This window comes from Schistocerca piceifrons, chromosome X (assembly GCF_021461385.2).
Source record: "Schistocerca piceifrons isolate TAMUIC-IGC-003096 chromosome X, iqSchPice1.1, whole genome shotgun sequence".
In the NCBI taxonomy this organism is placed as follows: Eukaryota; Metazoa; Arthropoda; class Insecta; order Orthoptera; family Acrididae; genus Schistocerca; species Schistocerca piceifrons.
In genome coordinates, this window is record NC_060149.1 from 267,155,896 (window position 1) to 267,180,348 (window position 24,453).

The following is a 24,453-nucleotide window of genomic DNA, read 5'->3' on the forward strand; positions in this document are numbered from 1 at the left end:
GACATGAGAAAAGCACTTGTGTTCAATAAGTGGAATCAAGGGTGGAACAACAGCACATAATATACAGCACATAATATAGAGCCTCTGCAGTTTGGTGGTGTGGTTAACAGATTGATTAGCAGCTGCAATATGGCAGGATTGAAAACTTTTCCAACATCGGGTAATGATTTTTTAGTTTTACTGCATTAATTTGTTTAATTTAGAGCAAACATAAAATTAACATAACAGTTCACAGCTCTTAATAACAGCTTTTTGGCATTCAAAAGAGCACAGGGCACAGTTTCTTTACCACTTAATACCCTGTTCAGAGGCCTTTCACTTCAATGATCATCAGCATTCTGTGAGGTGAGTAATTCAGGGTGACCATAATTAAAGTTTCAGTTTTAAATTGCTGTAGATAGAGAACATATTAACGATACTATAAAATTCCAATTTGTTTGTCTCGGAGGGGGACATCCAATGACACCAGATACCACATTCGATCCCGTACCCTACCCTGTGTGTGTGCGGGGGAGGGGACTTTGAAATCTTCAATGGGACCCCCGTTTTATACTGCAGATTACAATTCTACAACAAAATCTACATACATTTTGTCAGAAGCATTTTCTTTGTTTTGCCACAGATGGCACTGTAATTGGAGGAACAGAAATGGATACACACTCATACTTTACATCATGCTACTCAATGGCCCTTGAATATCCAATGGCATGTGGTACCCTACTTCCATGCTGTGAGGGTAGGACAGGCCAGTATTTCATAACTTATAACTGGAAACCTAATTTGCAACGTTGTATTCCTCCGACACACTGCATGGGGGACTACTAAACACACCACTGGGGCTGTGGCTTGAGGTGAACGCTACTCTACTTTTCCAATTATAGTAAGTGTTCAAATGTAGTGCCATCAACTTCCATACACTTAGTGACCTGCTTTACAAATGATCAAACACAGGACAGAAGTATATCTGTGGGAATGTCAGCACAAGCATTACTGATGCGGTCAACCATGTCTTCACAGTTTATTGGCACTTGCTGGTACACCTTACTTTTAAAATATATCTACAGAAAGAAATCTGGCAATGTCAAATCTGACAGCATAGCCAGACAATTAATATGGCCACCCCTGCTGATCCACTGACCAGTGTAAACATGGTCTAATACCTCCCAAGCTTCAATTGCGTAATGTGCTGGGCAACCGTCATGCTCAAACCACATATGTTGTCAAACATCCAGGGCAACATCCTGCAGCAATACCAGTAGTTTCTGTTCCCAAAATGTTCAATATTTGCGTCTATCCAATGTGCCATCAATAAAATATGGACCAATGAGTTTGTTCCTCATGATGCCATGCCATACTATACGTTAACTGACCAATGACACTGATGGCCAACTTGTCGTAAACAGTGGGGATTGTCTACATTCCAGTAATGCATGTTATGCTGTTTAACACTACCGTGCTTTGTGAATGTAGGCTCATCAGAAAATAGTACCTCAGCAAAGAACGTGAGGGTCATTTGCATTTGTTGACGTGCACATTCGCCGAACACTACCCAGTTATGGAAATGTGCACCAAGAAATTCTTGATGCAGTGACACGTGATATAGATGATATTTATAACACTGCAGAACTGTAACAATACTACCCATGGGCATACTGGAATCTTTCCGGGTGCTTATCCGTGGGTTGTGGTGCAGTGCTGCTAGTACAGCTATTTCATAGCGTCTTCTGTAACACGTTTGCTTTTTTCCCTTTTGCCAGTCTGAATGCGGCTATCAGAAATAAAGGTGTTGACAACCTCATAAAAGAATGGACAAGAGTGGGTGGGATTTCTCTGGAAAACACTCAGCATACAAGGCAACAGCAGCCTCAACATTTCTCCTATATTCTTCGCAAATCAGGATCATTTCAATTTTTTTCTTCTGTGGTTGCAACATTCCTCATCCACTTGCATATGTGTTCTTGAAATGATAGGTAGGTGTGCAGGCAATAAATACTGTGCAAGTACTGTAATGTTTAGAGCTGCTATTTGTTCTACATTTGCACAACACGTGAGCTCCAGTCACAGTGTACTGCCTGTTATGATATGATGTTGTAGTTCACTACATGGCCACGGCGGTGTGTTGAGTAGTCCCCTCCTGTTCGACATGTCGGAGAAATATAACATTGCAAATGGAGTTTTCAATTAGAAGTTATGACATACTGGTCTGTCCTACCTCACAGCATGGATGTGGGGTCCCACGTGCCATTGGATATTCAAGGGCCATTGAGTAGCATGTCGTAAAGTACGAGTGTGTACCCATTTCTATTCCTCTGATTACAGCGCCATCTGTGGCGATATGAAGAAAATGCTTAAGACAAAATGTATGAAGATTTTGTCGCACAATCATAAACTGCAATAAAAAATGGGGGTTGCCATTGAAGATAATTTTCCCCCCTGCCACCCACTCATGGAATGGGGTGGCAGGTCGAGTGTGCTACTTTTGGTTTCTTTTCTTCTCTGCTGTACATTTCCATGGAGGCTAAGGTTTGATGCAGGAGACCAGCCACGAAGAGAACTCTCATTCTGTTCTGCAGATCACTTCTGCACCATAGCTGACATGTGTCCAATACTGATCCTACTGGAAACAGATTAATTTCTCAGGATACAGCTGTCACATTGATGGGATTATAACATTACCCACAATCTGAGTATACTGTCAGCATCAAGTCAGTCATCTATGCCACGAAGAATCCCACGTTCGTGGGAACACATACAGCCCCACACTATCACAGACACAAAGCCACTACGAGATGATTCATGGATACATTTGTGATCGATATGGTCACCATACAGTCTATATGTATTTCTACCGGATCATTATTTACCATGAAAAATATAGATCTGTTAAAAAATATTTCATCCTGCCAGTCATGATAAATATGTTACTCAGGAAATGCTAACCAGTATGTCAATGATCATCATGGTGCTTCCTTTTTACAGCTGCATATTTGCTGTGATACTGGCACTGAAACATTTATTTATTTATTTACCTTACAGCTCGAAACATGTATGGGCAATGTTACTGTAATTACAGTTAGATTATTGATACACAATATATATAGATTACATGCTACTAAGTAAAAGATCATTTAAGTATATTTAACATAGCATTCCTGAGGTCAAATCATGTAAGCACCATACTGTATGGACACTTCAATATAAGCCATTTTTTTAACTCATTTCTAAAAATTCTACCAGAAAGCTGTTTCAGGTTGTTTGGAAGAGAAGTATAAAGTATTGCTCCCTTAATGAATGGGGAACTTGTTGTTAGATTCAATCTTCTGCGCACCATATGAAAGTCTGATTTGTATCTTGTATCGTAATCATGGATTTCCATATTCCTGTTTGCCACTTTTTTGTCTTTTTTCACTAATAATATTGATTGAAACATATATACTGCATAGATAGTCATAATGTTAAAATTATGAAACAGGTTTTTGCATGAAGTTCTGGGTCTTCCTTTAGCCATAGTTCTTATTACTCTTTTCTGCAATACAAATACACTTCTTATATTCTATTGGCTACATCCACCCCACAATACAATTCCATAAGATAGATGGGGATGCACCAACCCAAAATACGCTATTTTTATTGCTTCAGTATCTAGATATTCAACTAATCTCCTTAGTAAATACAGACTAGATGTTATTTTACCACAGACATGATCTATTTGCTGATTCCACGAAAGTCTGTCATATATATATGGAAGGAAACATTCCACGTGGGAAAAATTATATATAAAAACAAAGATGAGGTGACTTACCGAACAAAAGCGCTGGCAGGTCGATAGACACACAAACAAACACAAACATACACACAAAATTCAAGCTTTCGCAACAAACTGTTGCCTCATCAGGAAAGAGGGAAGGAGAGGGGAAGACGAAAGGAAGTGGGTTTTAAGGGAGAGGGTAAGGAGTCATTCCAATCCCGGGAGCGGAAAGACTTACCTTAGGGGGAAAAAAGGACAGGTATACACTCGCACACACGCACATATCCATCCACACATGTGTGGATGGATATGTGCGTGTGTGCGAGTGTATACCTGTCCTTTTTTCCCCCTAAGGTAAGTCTTTCCGCTCCCGGGATTGGAATGACTCCTTACCCTCTCCCTTAAAACCCACTTCCTTTCGTCTTCCCCTCTCCTTCCCTCTTTCCTGATGAGGCAACAGTTTGTTGCGAAAGCTTGAATTTTGTGTGTATGTTTGTGTTTGTTTGTGTGTCTATCGACCTGCCAGCGCTTTTGTTCGGTAAGTCACCTCATCTTTGTTTTTTTATATATATATATATATATATATATATATATATATATATATATATATATATATATATATATATATATATATATATATATATATATATATATATATATATATATATATATATATACCCAGAACTTTACATTCTGAACAGGTATTTTCCTGAATGTCCTCATTTACAACAGTATTTTTATTTGAGCCACTTGTCTTAAAATAAATTAAATTAGTTCTGTTAATATTGACCCTGAGGTTTTCTTTTTCAAAATGTGTTTGGGCTTTTTACACAAAATTCTGTACCACTGAATTTAGGCCATCATTACTACGTGCCCAGCAAACCCCAGAGGTGTCATCAGCATACATAGTAATACGATGACTGGTGTCTAATACTTCTGGGAAATCATTCACATAGCAAATAAACAAGAAGGGGCCCAAGATAGAGCCTTGTGGCACACCAAAATTTATATTTCTTATCTTTGATCTTTTTTTTCGATTACCTCTCCATTATCATACACAACTTCTGAGCATTTTTGTCTATCTTTAAGGTAAGATTCTATTAAAAGCAACAGTTTCCCTCTGACACCATTACAAGCAAGTTTACTTAAAAGAGCACCAAGATGGACTCTGTCAAACGCTGTGGAAAGATCTAAAAACACTCCTGCTGTTTTGTGGCCCTCATTTATTTTCTCCATCAGACAGTGTACAAACTGTACTGCTGCAGATATGGTGCTCCGACCACTTCTAAAGCCATGTTGGAAATCTCCTACTGAGTTATTCGTATTATAGTGCCCGATTAAGATTTCTAGCATTATTTTTTCAATTAATTTGCCAAACACTGAGGTTCCATGTTGGAAATCTCCTATTGAGTTATTCGTATTATAGTGCTTGAGTAAGATTTCTAGCATTATTTTTTCAATTAATTTACCAAACACTGAGGTTAAGGCAACTGGTCTGTAGTTCTGTGGTTGCTTTCTTTCCCCTTTTTTATACAAAGGTTCAACTATAGCAAGTTTCAGTTTCTTCAGAAACACACCTTCTTCAAGTACATAATTTATTAGATGGATTAATGGTCTGGCTAAATCATCCTTGCATTTTTTCAGTAGAAAAGGAGAAAATTCATCCCATCCAGCTGATCTTTTATTTTTTAGGCTGTCAATTAGCTGTGTTATGTCCTTGATGGTTACTGTAGGTAGCTTACAAGAGTCCTGTTCCTTTTCCTTATCATATTTAACCTGCCTCTCCTGTTTCATGCAAGTATCATTTTCAATAGCATCTATAAAGTAATCATTAAATATATTGCTAACTATATAAGGATCAGAAAAATTATCATTATGTATACTTAACACTATATTATTAATTTTAGTTTCTGAATCAGTGTTCCTCATATCATTAACTACTGCCCAGTACGACTTTGAGACACAATCAGAATTTCTGATCTGTTTGCTAATATGTTCTACTTTCCTTCTCCTTACTTCCTTGCGATACTCATATTTATATTTTTTATAAGCCTCTTTATATAAATCAAGACTGGTTTCTCTGTGTAGCTTATACATATACTCCATTCCTTCTTTGAGTCTTTTCGTTTTTTTTCATCCAGTTTTACAAGTTTGACTACTGGTGGTTTATTTTTATTTACATAGATCTTTTTTGCCGGGATAGTAATATCTATATGTCTAGTTAAAATTTTTACAAATACTTCCCATTTGCTGTCAACTCCCCTTTCTCTATAAACTGATTCCCAAGATTATTGACCCAAAGTTTTCTTTAGCAAGGTGATGCTGTTTTGTTTAAGTTTATTAAGACAACCAATCACTAATAATTGTCCTAGATGATCAGATATGTGCCCCTTTACAGTCTGCGCCGACACAACATTTTCATAATTGGTCATTACATGATCTATGGAACTGCTTGTCAACTGAATTGGGAAAATATGGTAGTATGTACCAGCGGCACCATGTTTACAATGGGATTTTGATGTGATATGGTAACAGGTATCTGACCTTGAATCATCTGCTGGCTCTGGTTATTATAGAATGATTGTTGCCATGACAAATATAGCCTGTCTGGCTATTATAGAATGACTGTTGCAATTACAGATATAGCCTGTCACATTAGACTGTTAGTCAATGCATAAGAATATTGTTACACATGGGAAGACAATGTTTAACATGATCAATTACTCCAAAATGATATTCCCCTTTGGCTAAGCTGATCCTACAAGGAAGTTAAGCAGTTTAGTCTGTCTAAATGTGTCCATACATGGTTTAGGTAATGAGGTTATAGTTTCGGGAGGGGGGAAGATTGATATTGATCATGCTAGAGTGTGGAGAATTGGTGCAGCAATGACAGCAATTACTTACCGACCAGGATGTTGTGGATTCAAATGGCTATTATTACTTTTTTTATTTTTCCAATGGATAATTAAAAGTTTTTAATGAAACCGAAGATTAACTGTACTTTGTGCAATAATTATAAGATAACCTAAGAACATAGGTAAGAACAACACATTATTATAACCCATATTGTTCAGGTTGTCTCTTTCCATTAACTAATTATACAGTTGCACTTTCACGAGTATAATTCAAGTTCCTTTTCCAGTGACTGTAGGTCACAAGAAATATGCATATGTCAAAGTATCTTCCACTAAATGTGCATGATGCAGAAGATTTCTGTTTTGAATGCTTTTATGACATCATCACTGAACACGCCAAGACAATGTTCAGAAAGTGACTGCCTGACCAATAATATGAAACAATATGCATTACAATTGTCTATTTTTTTTAAAACTGTAGTGTAGTGACCTTAACCACTCTACAACAGTTATTTTTGAGGATGAGAGAAACCCACACGTTGATAAGAGAGTAAAGTGTACCCAATGCAGAAACTAATATAATCCCTCATAAAAAAGGATGCTCTTCCCATGTAAATGCCTCATTAAATAAGAGTTTAGTATTTTAACTTCCTTTCTGTTGTCTTCTGTTATGGTACCACACTGACAGACAGCTAGTTGAATGGAAACATTCAATCTACTTAAGGAATATTCGAGACAGTATTGAATTTTATGGGATTCTTTGAAAGATCTTTGGCCGAGTGCACTAACCCCGGTCAAAAAGCATGATAACCAAGGTCCCGCGATCATGGTTAAAAGTAAATCGCGTTTAAAATGTTTCTGCAGTGCACCAACGTTAATCGCTGGTCAGCAAACCGTCATCAGCCAACTGTGCATTTGACCACGGTAAACTCTCTACATTGCAATGGAAAGTGCCCTGGCAACACAAAGATGTTAGTAAACATGAAATTGCACAGATAATCGCTGGTGCCACGTTCTATCTTTGCTGTTTTTTCCGTCGACAAGCAGAAGTGTGTGTACGTACCTCAGTACCTATTTCTGATCTGTTGGTTTCTTTTTTGGAGAATAAAAGAAGAACACCGAATTTCTCAAAGTACGAGATAGATGTACTTCTTGAACTGGTGGGTGCAAATGCATCCGTTCTTGAAAATAAGAAAACCGACGGCTGCAGCTTAAAAGAAAAACAGGCAATGTGGTCCCATGTGGAGGCGCAACTGAATTCTACTCCTGCTAAGTTTACTCATAAATGAATAACTTTTCTAGGTTCATCGTAAGCGTAGGATATGGCACACACTGGCTTTCAGTTTGAAATTTGAAACTGTTATTGGCGTACCACTGAAATACGTGATAGGACTAGTACATTTACGGTTGGAATTGTTTTGTTAGTTTTAAATTTAAAATCCAATGCCGTGCTATTGTTAACTAAATATTAAGTGACTAACGGAAGCTTTTATGTTGAAAATTGTGAACATACGTTTCTCACTTAAGCCCTGTGCTGTATTCTTCATATATGCCTATACCACTTTCTTTTTAATGAACTGATATGTAATCAAAAGCCATATACAGATCTTAGATTTTTATTGCAGTTATAAGTTAAGAGCCTCAGAATGCAAAATGGACTTATAAATGTAAATAATATGAGAATTAATTTATGGTACTACAAACTACATTTATTTAATTTCAGGTGTGACAAAAAGATCCTGTGACAGGCTGAAAACCTGTTATGAAAATATGAAAAGAAGACTTCGAAAAGACCTTGCAGAAGAAAAGGTGGAAGTGTATAAAACAGGTGGGGGGAAGCCTACCCAAAAAACTACGATCCATGATCGGGCTAAACTATTAGAAATTGTTGGTACCTCAATGAAGCCGTTAACAAATGCATATGATTCCGATGCACAGTTTAGCATGATTGTGGATGTTATCAACATGGAGAGCAGTGCAGTGCAGTGAGAACACGCCACCTGCTTCAGTTGTCGAGTTAGCAGAGTGCACACAACCTAGCACTTCCCACACATCTGTCATAATACTAAGTAAAGAGACACCAAATAATGTTCTGGTGGATATCACCCAGCTGCAATCTGTTTCACAGTCTCCTGATCAACCCAATGAAAACATTTGCACGCCGAAAAATACCTGGCATCGTCGCAGGATGCCTGCAAAACCAAGTCCATCAGGTTCGGGAACAGTGATTGACAATGTGTGCAAGAAGAGAGTGGAACTACTGGAGGCCCAATTACTCATGATGAAGGCAGAGCACCAAAAGGAGCTGAGGATAAAAAATTTAAAGATTCTGGCCCTGAAAGAAAAACTAAAGTACTGGAAGAAGAAAAATGCCAGTGACACGTGACTTTTTTTTTCCTGTGACAGTGAATTTTTTTAATTTTTTGTGCTATGTTGTATTTTGTCTAATGTATTAAAGTTGTCTCACAGTTCAAATTGTTTCCTCTGTGTTTGTCCTGTTAGTGATACTGCTTCTATCCTAGTTGGTGTCTGTCTAATATCTGCTTACATCTTTATTGGTCTGGACTAAGTTTCATCCAATCACTTAAAATTAGAATTATTTCATATATAAAAACAGATTAGCAACACTGCAGTTTACACAACTAAGCTACATGCCAGTTGCAGGCCTGCAGCCATAAGGTCAGGTGCCAATTTCTACTTAAATGACTTAACAATGAGGTCTTAAATATGTCTGCTTGTGTCTGTATGTGTGGATGGATATGTGCGTGTGTGCGAGTGTATACCTGTCCTTTTTTCCCCCTAAGGTAAGTCTTTCCGCTCCCGGGATTGGAATGACTCCTTACCCTCTCCTTTAAAACCCACTTCCTTTCGTCTTCCCCTCTCCTTCCCTCTTTCCTGATGAGGCAACAATTTGTTGCGAAAGCTTGAATTTTGTGTGTATGTTTGTGTTTGTTTGTGTGTCTATCGACCTGCCAGCGTTTTTGTTCGGTAAGTCACCTCATCTTTGTATTTATATATAACAATGAGGTAGATTGTTAATGAAACAAAATAATAGTAATAAAGCACCCTTGTTACTCTAACTTTGGAATGAACATATGTGCTGTAACAGTGATATACATGAGGCCCAATGTCATCTTGTTTTGCATTGTTTGTGCCAGAATATCCTAACATATTAAATTATGAGGGAAAGTGCTCCAAATCATAATTTTGTGTGTGCCATTTTTTGTGCAATACTCTGCACTGGGTAATGTTTATAATGGGAACCTATATATTTTATGACAATACAATTTGAAGTGAGACATGTTGAGAAATACATTGCTGTGGTGGGTTCTCTTTTCTGCAAAAGTAAGCATAGCATATGTGACTTTCCTAGCCACACCACTTGGTAATGTGTATGGTGGAAATCTGTAACATTATCATAACAGTATTTGTAGAGAGGCATTATTGAATAATACATTGCTAATATGGACAGTAGTGAGATTAGCATTGTGTGGCTTTTCTAGCAATACTCTGCACCTGTTAATGTTTACAATGTCAGCCCATAACTTTTATCACAACAAAATTTGTAGCAAGATATTTTCAGAAATGCATTCCTATGATGGGTCATTGTTTTCTGCTATAGTAGTCATAGCATGTGTGGCTTTCTTAGCAATATTCTGCACCTGCTAATGTTTATGATGGCAACCCATAACTTCTGCCACAACTCAATTTGTAGTGAGGCATTTTTCTGTGGCACTATGCAATCACAAGGAATTCCCTTCTCTGCAGGTGAGCATTAACTATGTGAAAAAACTGCAAAAGTATTAGACATTGCTGACAAAATTCCATTGCCTTTTGTAGCAATGATAACTTGTTTTTGGTGGCAATTTCTAAACACAAATTTGTCTTCAATTTCATGTATTTTTTTTTAAATGCCATACAGTTGTGCGTAATATTGTGTAAAGTGCTGCTACACGCATGACTGACTAGAATTAACAACGTAATTCAACTCTTTGCACAACCTTATGGCCACACACACTTATGTTTAAGAAAATCATATTGTAAATAAAGAGTAGTGATTAATAAGGAAATAATTTAACAAATAAACAATCCCAATCTGACATTCTATGTTATTACACAAATGATTATTTATTTTGTGCCCATGTGTGTACTGCATATTCACAATTTCAAGCTAATCTAGGTGATAAGACTGCAGTATTGAGCTGAAATGCAGTAAAATAATCTCTAAACTGAAAGGTTCTAATAATAAAGAATGTGCTCTTTTAATATTGTAAAACTGTTGGACATTAACATATTTGTTGTTACAGTAGAAAATTTAAGAGATGTTTAGGATCTATAGTGAACATAATACAGAAATATCCATTATATTTTATTCCACTCGCTTTTACTCTCACTCTCTCTAAATGTAATGGAGTCATTTGTTCTCAAATTTAAGTACATACCCAGAAACTGAACATGTATATAAATAACAGAGTACTGCATTGCTTTCACAACCAATGTGATGCAAGAAATATATCTTTAATAATGAATTAGCAACAGTTCCACACTAAAAAAATATCTTAGAAAAGCAGCAGCTGGGTAATTGTCTGTAGGCAGCACATCCTGTCCCTGGCACAACAAAACCTCAAATTTCGCATCACACACCCAGTTCAGTGAGTACTTTTATGTTCGCTAGACAGCAGAAACAAAATAGATTACATACTGAAATAATGTGAAAAATTGAAAATACGGCGAAATCCCATAACTATTATCATAATTTTTCATTATGAACAATGTCTGAATTTATGTTAGATTATCGGAAATGTTCATTAATTATAGCTCGGCGAACTGCTCTTCCAGGTAATGTATCATCACGATACATCTGCTGTCCAGGTAGCACTGGTTCGTTGTCTTCAATGTTGGGGCCTCTCTCATCACGTAACTGATTTAAAAGTTGAGAAATTTCAGGATCTTCTGGTGGTTCTTCACTGCTTGTACTCCTCGCAATATTATGCAAGACAGCTGTACCCACAATGATTGACATTGCTTCCTGTGGATTACATCTTATTCCTACAGATAATATGGGAAATCTTCTCTTCCACATACCGTATTTTCTCTCAACAGTGTTTCTAGTTTTAATATGAGACCTGTTATATCGATGCTCTGCTTCATTTTGCGGATTTAAAAGTGGAGTTAACAAGTAGGATTTACATGTAAAACCACTATCTCCCAATAAGTGACCTTGTGGTATTTCTCCGTTTTCAAATTGAGCTCTGCGAGCGCAGTTGAGAAATATGGTACTGTCGTGCACAAAGCCCGACCATCGAGCGACAATATCTCTTATTAACAAATTGTGATCACTAATCGTTTCACAGTTCAAGGAAAAATATGATTTCCTATTGCAGAAAAGTTCAGCATTATGTCCTCCAGGAGACTGAATTCTTATATGGGTACAATCCAAGGTACCAAGAACGCCATACATCACAGAGCACACTTCTTCTCTTGTAGGAAATTTTATAAAATGAGGAGACAGTGATGCTATGATGTCTGATACATCACTGACGATTCGTTGTGCTGTTGTACGATGTATATTACTGTTGTCCCCAATAAGAATGTTGAATGCACCTGTTGCATATGCCCTTAAAGTAATCAAAAGTCTGTTTATCGGAGAAACAGGGTTATTCCGATCAGTAGGAAATTCTAACCTATCATTAATTTGATTTAATAACCACCACACTGTTTCTTTTGACAGACGAAATCTCTCTTCAAACTTCCTGTCACCATAATCTACTAAAGGGTTTCCCCTTTCCACAATCACTCCAACACGATTTCGGTCACGATTTAAATGGTCAAGGTATAACAAATCTTCCTCAATGCCATCCATAACATCAAAACGCGCCGCCATCTTAATAGCGTATGCTTCTAAACCGTGGTTATGTATAGAAAACCGGGAAAGAGCCCCGGTTAAATATAGCCGCGGTCAATTCCCTTGTTTAACTTAGATCGATGTTGGTGCACCAGAATACTGCGCTGAACAGGATTATATATCGACTTAACCGCGGTTCACTGTTAATCGAGATTGGTGCACTCGGCCACTTATGTTAGACCCCAACTGTGGAAGTTACTTACACCTGTTCTGACACTTGCACATACTGCTGTTAACCTTTGCCTATTAGACTGCCTATATTCTTTTTTGAGCTCAGTGTTCACGAATATTTGCTATTTTCAATATTTTGTGAAGGTAAATCAGTGTTAAGTCATCTTGCATGTGAAGTATTTAATCAAAGTGTGATAGAAAGTTTAAGCATGGGTGATAGGATATGTACACATATCAAATTTAAATCAAACTTTCTGTGTTAGCCTTACGGATTTTCTGCATTCAATAAGCACTGTCAATAATGATAATAGTTACTGATATCTAGCCCTTCCGCAACAGTATCTACAAGGTCAGGCCTCTTTATGTCAAAACATAAATATTTTTGTCAAGAGTAAACCACTGAATTTGTTGTTAAAGACAGTTATTCAAGAATACTTTCAGTACCAGTTTGCAAGACAGTTTGCCTGCACATCTGTTCTCATTAGATCTCAGTAAATTGAATCTGCCGCCAATTATAATTGTGTTTCTAGAGTACTATCCACACTATTGGCCTCTGACTTTCTTTGAATATTCTGCAATTGCTGCAGCTGAATCCAGAAGCCAACTGAAAGTTATGATTACTAATCTGAGTACACATTATCTTTATATTTGGTCTAAGTTCACAGTCTGACTATCTGTACCTTGATAGATGTAATATTGCTTCTCCATCTGAGAAAACTAACCTATATATTCCACATCTTGTTAAAGATTTAAAAATTTCCTACCTCAGATTTCATCCCACTCTCTGTGCCGAATATAACTTGAGGGCAATTATTTTCTGGAGACAGGTGAATTCCAGGACTTTAGTTGCAAATACTGTGACAGTTTACTACTACAATCTTAATACTATTTTTCTTGTAAGTCTGAAAAAACATAAATTATTGATGATCCACAGCTGTATGAAATAATTTGAAATTCATTCACTGACTGCGAAATCTTTGATGTCGGCTGCATTAGGTATAGATATATACTACTATTCTCCATAAACTAGTGGCTGAATCAAGAGATAATTTCACAAAATTAATGAAAGAAAAGTAATGGTTTAGCAAGGGGAAAGAACTTACTGTCCCTTAATTGGAGCACCTGTGAACTGGTAAGGTGTTTGTTGAGGCCTGCCAAAACACTGTAGAAAACTAAATGTCCATCTCAAACTAGATGTGGTATTTACTGAACATACAGCAAACATAGAATCCTGAGGCTCCTACAACTTGCCTTATTTGCTATGTTTGCTTTTCCGGAAGACAAATAACACAACGGAGCAACATGGAAAAACTGCTCTTCAAATAGATACTAAAGATGAAGTATACATGACTAGTAATGGTAAAAGGTACCCACCACCACACACTATATGATGTGTAGGTGCAGATGTATATGTAGATACGAAACGGATACCTGTGACAGTATGGGTGGTTATAGAGGTAGTAGCTGATTGGCAAAAGAATGCCTTAACTCTGTCTTATTGGCAGAAGTGAGGCTGCCCACACTTATTAATCATATAAGTCACCACATCAAGTTATATTCAAAAGATGTTTTTATTTTACTAGTTAAGGCAGTGAGAAAATTTAAGAAAAGGTGCACTGCGTGGTCAGAACACTCCTCTAGTGTATGAGAAATGTACAGCTGCGGTCTTCTTTGTACACACAATGAAATTACTGCAGCGACAAAAAATCTTTACTCTACTAATAGATACAGTACATAAAAAAAGTGTTGGAAATTACATAGCACCTAGGTCACACAGTGCCTATAAACTATTATTCTCACACACTTACTTGTTTCTCAGCACTAATATAGATTGGCAGAAACCAGAAAGCGATAAAATATTATTAAGTACTCATCTCTTGCCAACATTTGTGGTAAATAAATAAATAAATAAAGAATAAAAATAAAAAATATTGTAGACATTTATATAAATACAGGCATATGTCTGAGTGCTGTGACTTGTTTTTTGTGGTATATCTTCAATGTTCTTGTTTAAAATGAATGCTGGACTTGTTCCTATGCCCACCAAATACACCAATCAGAACTTGTTAATAGAAGGGTAATTTTGGCTGCAATTAAAACTGATCTGAAAAGCTAATGCATGCTTAATATTTTCTGCAAGCACGCACAATGCTTGGTAGTGCCCAGATGCTCAAAACATAGATTCCATTTCTCTCACTGCAGCACAGTATGGTAGAGGTGGAGCTTACCCCTACACTTTGCGTGGCACTCCTAGTTCTGTATAGAGCTTACACCTTCCTCTCCCCACTACAACCCTCCGTAAATGATATAAAAAATTGTGCAGATTGCACTTGTTTAATAAAAGAGCATCAGATAAATCAAACACACTACTGATTTTGTTATTTGTAGTTTTAATGCAGTATTGCAATCACTTAAGAAACTGTAAGTATGGAACGTGATGCAAATTATTGTTTATTCTGGTATGTGAAACTGAATATGGTGAATTAAGTGCAAGTAAAATGGGGAAGTTGAGAACACTGCTGCAGAATTACGTCCATATGCTCTTTGGTCTGAACAAATGAATTTTCTGTTTACAGTTCTACGCAACAGATACTTATATTCACACTGAAACTACACAATGAAAGTGCATCATATGTGAACCTGAATTCAATGTTTTAAATTGAATAAATTCACCTGGCAACTTTTTAATTAATTCTATGTTGGAAAGAGGTTGTGGATTTTCCAGGAATTTCACTATAGACTCTTCTACTGAAACAGCTTCATAAGATCACTGAAGAATATACGCATGTTTTGTTCTTAACCAAAACATTTGTTTTTTAACTCTGCCATTGCTCATTTGATTTGTTATTGCATTTATGGGCTGGTTTGCATTAAAGTTACAACATTGCAAAAAAAGAAGTTAGGAAGCAATGTCATAACAAACATGTTTTTGTGCCAAAGTGTGGAGAGGAGAAACCTGCTTTGTACAAACTACCTCTTACTGCAATCATCTCTGGTGGATGCACACCTATAGATATCCATGTAACTAAAGCATTTATATCAATAATCAGAATCAATAAATGCCCTCAATCTACAAATGTTTCAGCTTCAATCACAGCTGTGATTTTTTTATATACACTGTGATTCTTACTAATGTTTAAAAACTTCAAGGTTATATAGATGACAGAGCAAAAAGTAATTTGATATAAGACACACAGGGCTACAAATGTCTGGAAATACCCCAAAAGTGGGTGGGGAATGTTGAACATATGACATCTCCAGATGACTTACATCGTCGCATGTGCCGCGGTTTGGGTTGGGGATGAAGGGATGATCGAGTGATGCAATACTTGAGTTCGAGCAAACCGTCCAAGTTTCGAACATCTTTTGTAAATGTGATCCATTGTAAACGTTGATGATACAAAATTATTGTCCTCACTATATCCAATGGTAAGCCATTCTTATTTTGCATTTCATTCTTTTTGTCCTTTCTTTTTTTGTTTAGAGACCTTATTTAGTAAAGGAAACATAGGTCACTTACTGGTAATGACATAATTCGGAAACTTATACTCATTTACTTGTGATGCAATACAGTAAGTTTTTGTTGTACTCTACTTTGCAATAAACCATCAGAGACCGGTTAATAAAATAATAAATGATACCTCAATGTAAACATGTAACTGTCTGATGCAATGAAAAAAAGAATTACTGCCAGATGTAAGAGTTGAACCCTGAGCACCACGTTCTAAAGCTATGCACATGGGCCTGGAGTCAAACCGACGTGAATACTTGACTAGTGTTGGGAGGATCAGGTGCTACAGATTGATAGGCTCAACTGTTCCACATGCGACGAGTTACATAATCTGTTGATGTCACATTTTCAACACTTCTCATCCAATTTTTGGGCTATTTCCTGACACCTGTGGCCCCACATGTCTTATATTAAATTACTTGTGTAAGCACTATCTATGCACTTCACTTCAGAGGGTTTTAAACCTTAATAAGAATCACCCTGTATATCTTTTTTTGGGGCAATAATATACACTTACCATTGACTGTGTTTGTTCTCTTAACTACACACATTTCAAAATCTGGTCTATTCAGTACATCACTCTTTTGCATTACTGACAAAAAACAAATAAACTTTGTTGATAGACTAAAACATGTTATCAAGAAGAAACAGTCTTCAGTTTGGTCAATCATTTTATATTATTTATCAAGATGTGAAAAAAGGTAACATCCACAGACAGTCATCAAGAAGGTAGTAGGAGAGCAGCACATATTCTAACTGCAATCTTTTACATGATGAAACTAATTTCTTTATGAGATACGTTACCCAAGAATATTAGCCCATGTTAGTGAATACAAAAAAAACCATTAATTATCAATTAGGTTGTCACAATGTCTTGCAAGGCCACAAACTGTGAAAGTGTCTGAACTCTCACACTGAATAGAAAAATGAGAAAAACACACAAAACGTTTAACTTTTATAAGCATTACAAGCCAGTGGCTCCTTCTTCTAGCAGAAGAGTTGAAGGGGGGAGGAAGAGGGGTGAAGGAGGACTGGAGAGGTTTAGGGAAAGGGGAGCAGTTCAAAAAAGCCACCCAGAACACTGGGTCAGGGGAGACTTACCGGACGGGATGAGAAGGAAAACCCAGGTCAGGTCTTGGACATGACGAAGTTGTTAGCCAAAATGAAGGCACAATTTTCTGAAAGTAGTAAGGCTACAAGAAGTTAAGTTAGCAAACAGATTTCTGAAATAAACAACAGTATTACTGAAACAAACAATCAAATTACTGAAAGCAGCAACATTTTGAAACAATGAGTTAGCATAAAACAGTTGCGAGTTAAAAAACTGAGTTGAAAAGTGAAATTTCTAAAAACTTGAATTGTGTAAAAATGATTAGAGAATCAAGTTTCGAAATGCAAAGAACAAAGTAGCCAAATAACTGCATTTAAAGATGAACTGTAAAGTCAGTTTACAACAGTAAATTCAAAACTAGATGACACAGTCACAAACACAGAATCCAGGTCTCAAACTGATAATCAAAAAGTAACCAGTTTTTCACTGAAACTGACGCTGTAGATAACGTTGGAAATCTTGATGTATCTGATGTAACTAGTACAGTGGAGAATTTAGTTAATTTATATGATGATATAAATGCAGTATATGATGTTGATGTAGAGAAAAAACTGTTTCCTTGCTTCGAAAAATGATTTTGTATTTGTGGAAAGTAAAAATGAGGTATTTGTGTTGACAGTAGCAGATGAATTTTCAACATTAAATGCAGAAAGTTGTGTAAAAGCTAAATTTCGTAGCAACAAAACTGTTTGGGCAAAATTATCAGAATTTTGTAAGACACTGAGCTTGAATGGTGGGTGAAGTTTCTGTATGTATTTTGCAGACAGTTTGAAGTCAAATGGGAAGAACTTTTTCTGTATGTATTTTGCAGGCAGTTTGAAGTCAAATGGGAAGAACTTAATGCATCAAAGTATGTTATTTCATTTGAAATATTTCACACCATTGAAAAAAACAGCAGTAGCACTAAGGGAAATGGTTACTAAAGTGTATGAATGTAAAGTTAAATTTGTCCTCATTAAAAAATTACACACAGATTTGGTTTGGCTGTTAGATTAGTTGAGAGACTGCCTAGAAAATATAATTGTAGAGTTGTGTTTGGGTTCAACACTGAGATAGAAAAGATACCACAAGATGTGCTAGGTAAAAAATTTAAGAAACCACCAGAGAGATTATCATCTCTCTCTCTCTCTCTCTCTCTCTCTCTCTCTCTCTCTCTCTCTCTCTCTCTGTGTGTGTGTGTGTGTGTGTGTGTGTGTGTGTGTGTGTGTGTGTTAGATAAAACAACAGTGGTGATTTCCCTAAATCACTCCAGGCAAATGCCGGGATGGTTCCTCTGAAAGGGCACGGCCGACTTCCTTCCGCATCCTTCCCTAAACCGATGAGACCGATGACCACGCAGTCTGGTCTCCTTGCCCAAACAACCAACCAACCAACAACAGTGTTGAACATAAACTTCTCTTAAAATAAATTCATCACTTTACAATGTAGTCCTCTGTGATATGATTTATGCTGCACTACAAATGCGTAATGATTATTCGATTTTAACACTGCAGTTTGTGCTGTGCAATACTACTTGATTATTATCACTTCAAATTTGTCTATTTTGCACTGTCTACTTTGACACTGTTCTACATACACAGCAAAATAGTATTTGTGTACGGAAACTTAGTGAACTGTGGAATAATGACAATACTATGAAAAGGATAGATGACTCATCATACAGACATGTTGAGTCACAGACAGGAACAAGAAAAAGATTGTTATACATTTGAGCCTTTGACCAAAAGGCCTTCCAAAATGCACTACTGCCCATTAAAATTGCTACACCAAGAAGAAATGCAGATGATAAACGAATATTCATTGGACAAATACACTCCTGGAAATTGAAATAAGAACACCGTGAATTCATTGTCCCAGGAAGGGGAAACTTTATTGACACATTCCTGGGGTCAGATACATCACATGATCACACTGACAGAACCACAGGCACATAGACACAGGCAACAGAGCATGCACAATGTCGGCACTAGTACAGTGTATATCCACCTTTCGCAGCAATGCAGGCTGCTATTCTCCCATGGAGACGATCGTAGAGATGCTGGATGTAGTCCTGTGGAACAGCTTGTCATGCCATTTCCACCTGGCGCCTCAGTTGGACCAGCGTTCGTGCTGGACGTGCAGACTGCGTGAGACGACGCTTCATCCAGTCCCAAACATGCTCAATGGGGGACAGATCCGGAGATCTTGCTGGCCAGGGTAGTTGACTTACACCTTCTAGAGCACGTTGGGTGGCACGGGATACATACGGACGTGCATTGTCCTGTTGGAACAGCAAGTTCCCTTGCCGGTCTAGGAATGGTAGAATGATGGGTTCGATGACGGTTTGGATGTACCGTGCACTATTCAGTGTCCCCTCAACGATCACCAGTGGTGTACGGCCAGTGTAGGAGATTGCTCCCCACACCATGATGCCGGGTGTTGGCCCTGTGTGCCTCGGTCGTATGCAGTCCTGATTGTGGCGCTCACCTGCACGGCGCCAAACACGCATACGACCATCATTGGCACCAAGGCAGAAGCGACTCTCATCGCTGAAGACGACACGTCTCCATTCGTCCCTCCATTCACGCCTGTCGCGACACCACTGGAGGCGGGCTGCACGATGTTGGGGCGTGAGCGGAAGACGGCCTAACGGTGTGCGGGACCGTAGCCCAGCTTCATGGAGACGGTTGCGAATGGTCCTCGCCGATACCCCAGGAGCAACAGTGTCCCTAATTTGCTGGGAAGTGGCGGTGCGGTCCCCTACGGCACTGCGTAGGATCCTACGGTCTTGGCGTGCATCCGTGCGTCGCTGCGGTCCGGTCCCAGGTCGACGGGCACGTGCACCTTCCGCCGACCACTGGCGACAACATCGATGTACTGTGGAGACCTCACGCCCCACGTGTTGAGCAATTCGGCGGTACGTCCACCCGGCCTCCCGCATGGCCACTATACGCCCTCGCTCAAAGTCCGTCAACTGCACATACGGTTCACGTCCACGCTGTCGCGGCATGCTACCAGTGTTAAAGACTGCGATGGAGCTCCGTATGCCACGGCAAACTGGCTGACACTGACGGCGGCGGTGCACAAATGCTGCGCAGCTAGCGCCATTCGACGGCCAACACCGCGGTTCCTGGTGTGTCCGCTGTGCCGTGCGTGTGATCATTGCTTGTACAGCCCTCTCGCAGTGTCCGGAGCAAGTATGGTGGGTCTGACACACCGGTGTCAATGTGTTCTTTTTTCCATTTCCAGGAGTGTATATTATACTAGAACTGACATGTGATTACATTTTCACGCAATTTGGGTGCATAGATCCTGAGAAATCACTACCCAGAACAACCACCTCTGGGCGTAATAACGGCCTTGATACACCTGGGCATTGAGTCAAACAGGGCTTGGATGGCGTGTACAGGCACAGCTGCCCATGCAGCTTCAACACGATACCACAGCTCATCAAGAGTAGTGACTGGCGTATTGTGACGAGCCAGTTGCTCGGCCACCATTGACCAGACGTTTTCAATTGGTGAGAGATCTGGAGAATGTGCTGGCCAGGGCAGCAGTCAAACATTTTCTGTATCCAGATAGGCCCGTACAGGACCTGCAACACACGGTAGTGCATTATCCTGCTGAAATGTGGGGTTTTGCAGGGATCGAATGAAGGGTAGAGCCACGGGTCGTAACACAACTGAAATGTAACGTCCACTGTTCAAAGTGGCGTCAATGCAGACAAGAGATGACCGAGACGTGTAACCAATGGCACCCCGTACCATCACACCAGGTGATATGCCAGTATGGCGATGACGAATACACGCTTCCAATGTGCATTCACCGCGATGTTGCCAAACACGGATGAGACCATGATGATGTTGTAAACAGAACCTGGATTCATCCAAAAAAATGACGTGTTGCCATTCGTGCACCCAGGTTCATCGTGAAGTGCACCATCGCAGGCACTCCTGTCTGTGATGCAGCGTCAAAGGTAATCGCAGCTACGGTCTCCGAGCTGATAGTCCATGCTTCTGCAAACGTCATCGAACTGTTTGTGCAGATGGTTGTAGTCTTGCAAACGTCCCCATCTGTTGACTCAGGGATCGAGATGTGGCTGCAAGATCCATTACAGCCATGTGGATAAGATGCCTGTCATCTCGACTGCTAGTGATACGAGGCCGTTGGGATCCAGCATGGTGTTCCGTATTACCCTCCTGAACCCACCGATTCCATATTCTGCTAACAGTCATTGGATCTCGACCAACGCGAGCAGCAATGTCGCGATACGATAAACCGCAATCGCGATAGGCTACAATCCGACCATTATCAAAGTCGGAAACGTGATGGTACGCATTTCTCCTCCTTACACGAGGCATATCACAACAACGTTTCACCAGGCAACACCGGTCAACTGCTGTTTGTGTATGAGAAATCAGTTGGAAACTTTCCTCATGTCAGCACGTTGTAGGTGTCGCCACCGGCGCCAACCTCGTGTGAATGGTCTGAAAAGCTAATCATTTGCATATCACAGCATCTTCTTCCTGTCGGTTAAATTTCGCGTCTGTAGCAAGTCATCTTCGTGGTGTAGCAATTTTAATGGCCAGTAGTGTAGGAAAGACTTGCACATTCACACAAATACAACTCACACACACATGACCACTGCCTCTGGCTGCTGAGATTAGACGTGCACAGCAGCTGCACGTGATGGGAAAAGCAGTCTGTGGGTGGTGGGAGTAAGGAGTAAAGGAGGAGGATGGGGTGGGGAGGTGGAGAGATAGCCGAGTAGGGGTGGAGTATGGTGTACTGCTGCTTGAGGGAGCATGCAGACACATGGTGGGGACACATTGAGGCTGCTAGGAGAAGTTGCGAGGTTTGAGGGGGGCAGCGGGGAGGGAGAGGGGAGTGGAAAAGTGGAGATTTAGATGAGGGGAAAAAAAAGACTAGTGAGTGTATTGGTGGAACAGAAGGCTGTGTAGCACTGGTGTGGGAGCAGGGAAAAGGATAGGTAGATTAAGGACAGTGGTCAGCAAAGGTTGAGGCCAGGAGGGGGGAGGTTACAGGAACATAGGATGTAATATATATACAGAGAGTTTCCAACTGCACTATTCAGAAAAGCTGATGTTGCTAGGAAGAATCCAGATGGCAAGGGCTGTGAAGCAGTCACTGAAACGATGCACATTCTGCTGGGCAGCATTATTAGCACCTAGGTGGTCCAGCTGTCTCTTAGTGACAGTTTTGTCGGTGGCCATTCATGTCGTCAGACAGCTTGTTGGCAGTCATGCTCACACACAAAGCAACACAGAGTTAGCAGCTTAGTTTGTGGATCACATTACTGCTTTCACAGGTAGCCCTGGGATAAGAGATGCCTGTGACAGGACTGCAGTAGATAGTGATGGTGGGTGTATGGGACAGGTCTTTCATTCCACAGATACAAACCATGAGGTAAGAGGTTGGGAGCAGGGATGGAGTAGGGATAGACAAGAATACTGCATACGTTCGGTGGGCGGTGGAATACCACTGTGCGAGGGGTGGGAAGGATAGTGGGTAGGACATTCCTCATTTCACAACATGAGAGGTAGTTTGTAGAGAGCAGGTTTCTCCTCTCCACACTTAGGCACAAAAAGATGTTGGAGAATGGGATTCAGCTGCTCCATTCCTGGGTGGTACTGAGTCCCGAGGGGAGTGCTCTTTTGTGGCTGGAAAATGGGTATGTGGGAGATGGTGGGCTGCTAGAGAGACAAAGTATGGGAAATCTGTTTCTGCAAAAGGTAGGGAAGGTAATTTTGGTCCATACAGGACTCACGGACACCCTTGGTATATTTGGAGAGAGACTGCTTGTCAGCAGAGATGCGACACTCATGGGTGGCTAGGCTGTAAGGAACGGACTTCTTTATATGGAATGGGTCACAGTGGAGGTATTGCTGACTGCTGGCAGTTTTGATGTGGATGGAGGCCATCCTTGAGATGGAGGTCAACATCAAGGAAGGTGGCTTGAGGAGGATCAGGTGAAACAAATGGGGGAGAAGGCACTGATGTTCTGGAGGAATGTGGATAGAGTGTCGTTACCCTCACTCCAGATCAAGATGTCATCAATGAATCTGAACCAGGTAAGGGGTCTGGGATTCTGGGTGCTTAGGAAGGATTTCTGTAGATGGCTCATGAATTATATGGCATATGGTGGTGCCATCCACATGCCCACTGCTGCGCCACGGATTTGTTTAGTGGTGATGCTGTCAAAGAAAAAGTAATTGTGGGTGAGGGTATAGTTGAAAAGTAATTGTGGGTGAGGATGTAGTTGGTCTTGGTGACCAGAAGTTGTTTGTCATGTAAACTTAGACTGAAAATTTTACCATTCAGCCAAAGCAAAAATTTTAATTTAAAATTTTGTCACGTGGCACTTCTTCTTTTCCTTTGGCATTTGTCTTGCCTTGTGGCAGCACCTACTGAGTCGATTTGCTGTTTTCATTTTGTTTGATAGTGGGTCATGTCTGGATGAAAATTCACAGCCTTCAGGTCGTCGTGTAGAGTGTTGGCCCATCTCTGTCTTGGTCGTCCTTTGGGTCTTTTTCCCATGACTTCCGCTGAGTATGCTGCCTTTGCAATAGCATTGTGCGCTGCATCCAGCACATGTCCAAACCAACGCAGATGGCTTTCTCACATTTTCTTCTGATTCTTTGTGACCCCAAAATGTTTCTTGATAGTATATGCCACCCGTCCATCTAAGGATCTTAGTATCAATAGCCCCTAGTCATCATTTTGCCTCTTTTGTAGGTGGAAAACACTCGGTGCCATAGAGAGCAACGTGACAGATGACTGTCTGGTAGGTTTTCAAATTCAGATGGTCCTTAATACAACAATCAGAGGCAACTCCTGTTGTCATTCACCAATTCATTCAGGCTGCCTGCATCATTGCATTTACCCCACTGTGTGATAAGATGGTCAATGCCTCAATGGCAAAATGTTTGTGGTTGCCTACAGAATTATGACTATACCCAGGCATGCACCTCTTTGTCCGAAGTAAATCGATGGCCACAAATGTACTTTCTTCATGGCTCCAAAAATATGGAAATAGTGATAGGGACTGAATGGAGAATGTGTAAGGACTTCCCAGCAAAACTTGTGGACCTACCTACATGTTGCCGAGGTCGTTTCGAGTACACTGCAGAAGTTTTGCTGGGAAACTCTTAC

At 39.6% G+C, this 24,453-nt stretch overlaps 1 protein-coding gene across 1 annotated transcript in view; it reads right to left on the reverse strand.

The window, feature by feature from the left end:
• Positions 1-24,453, reverse strand: part of LOC124722302 — a 422,581-nt gene that overhangs the window by 95,558 nt on the left and 302,570 nt on the right. The gene's annotated exons all lie outside the window — the stretch shown is intronic.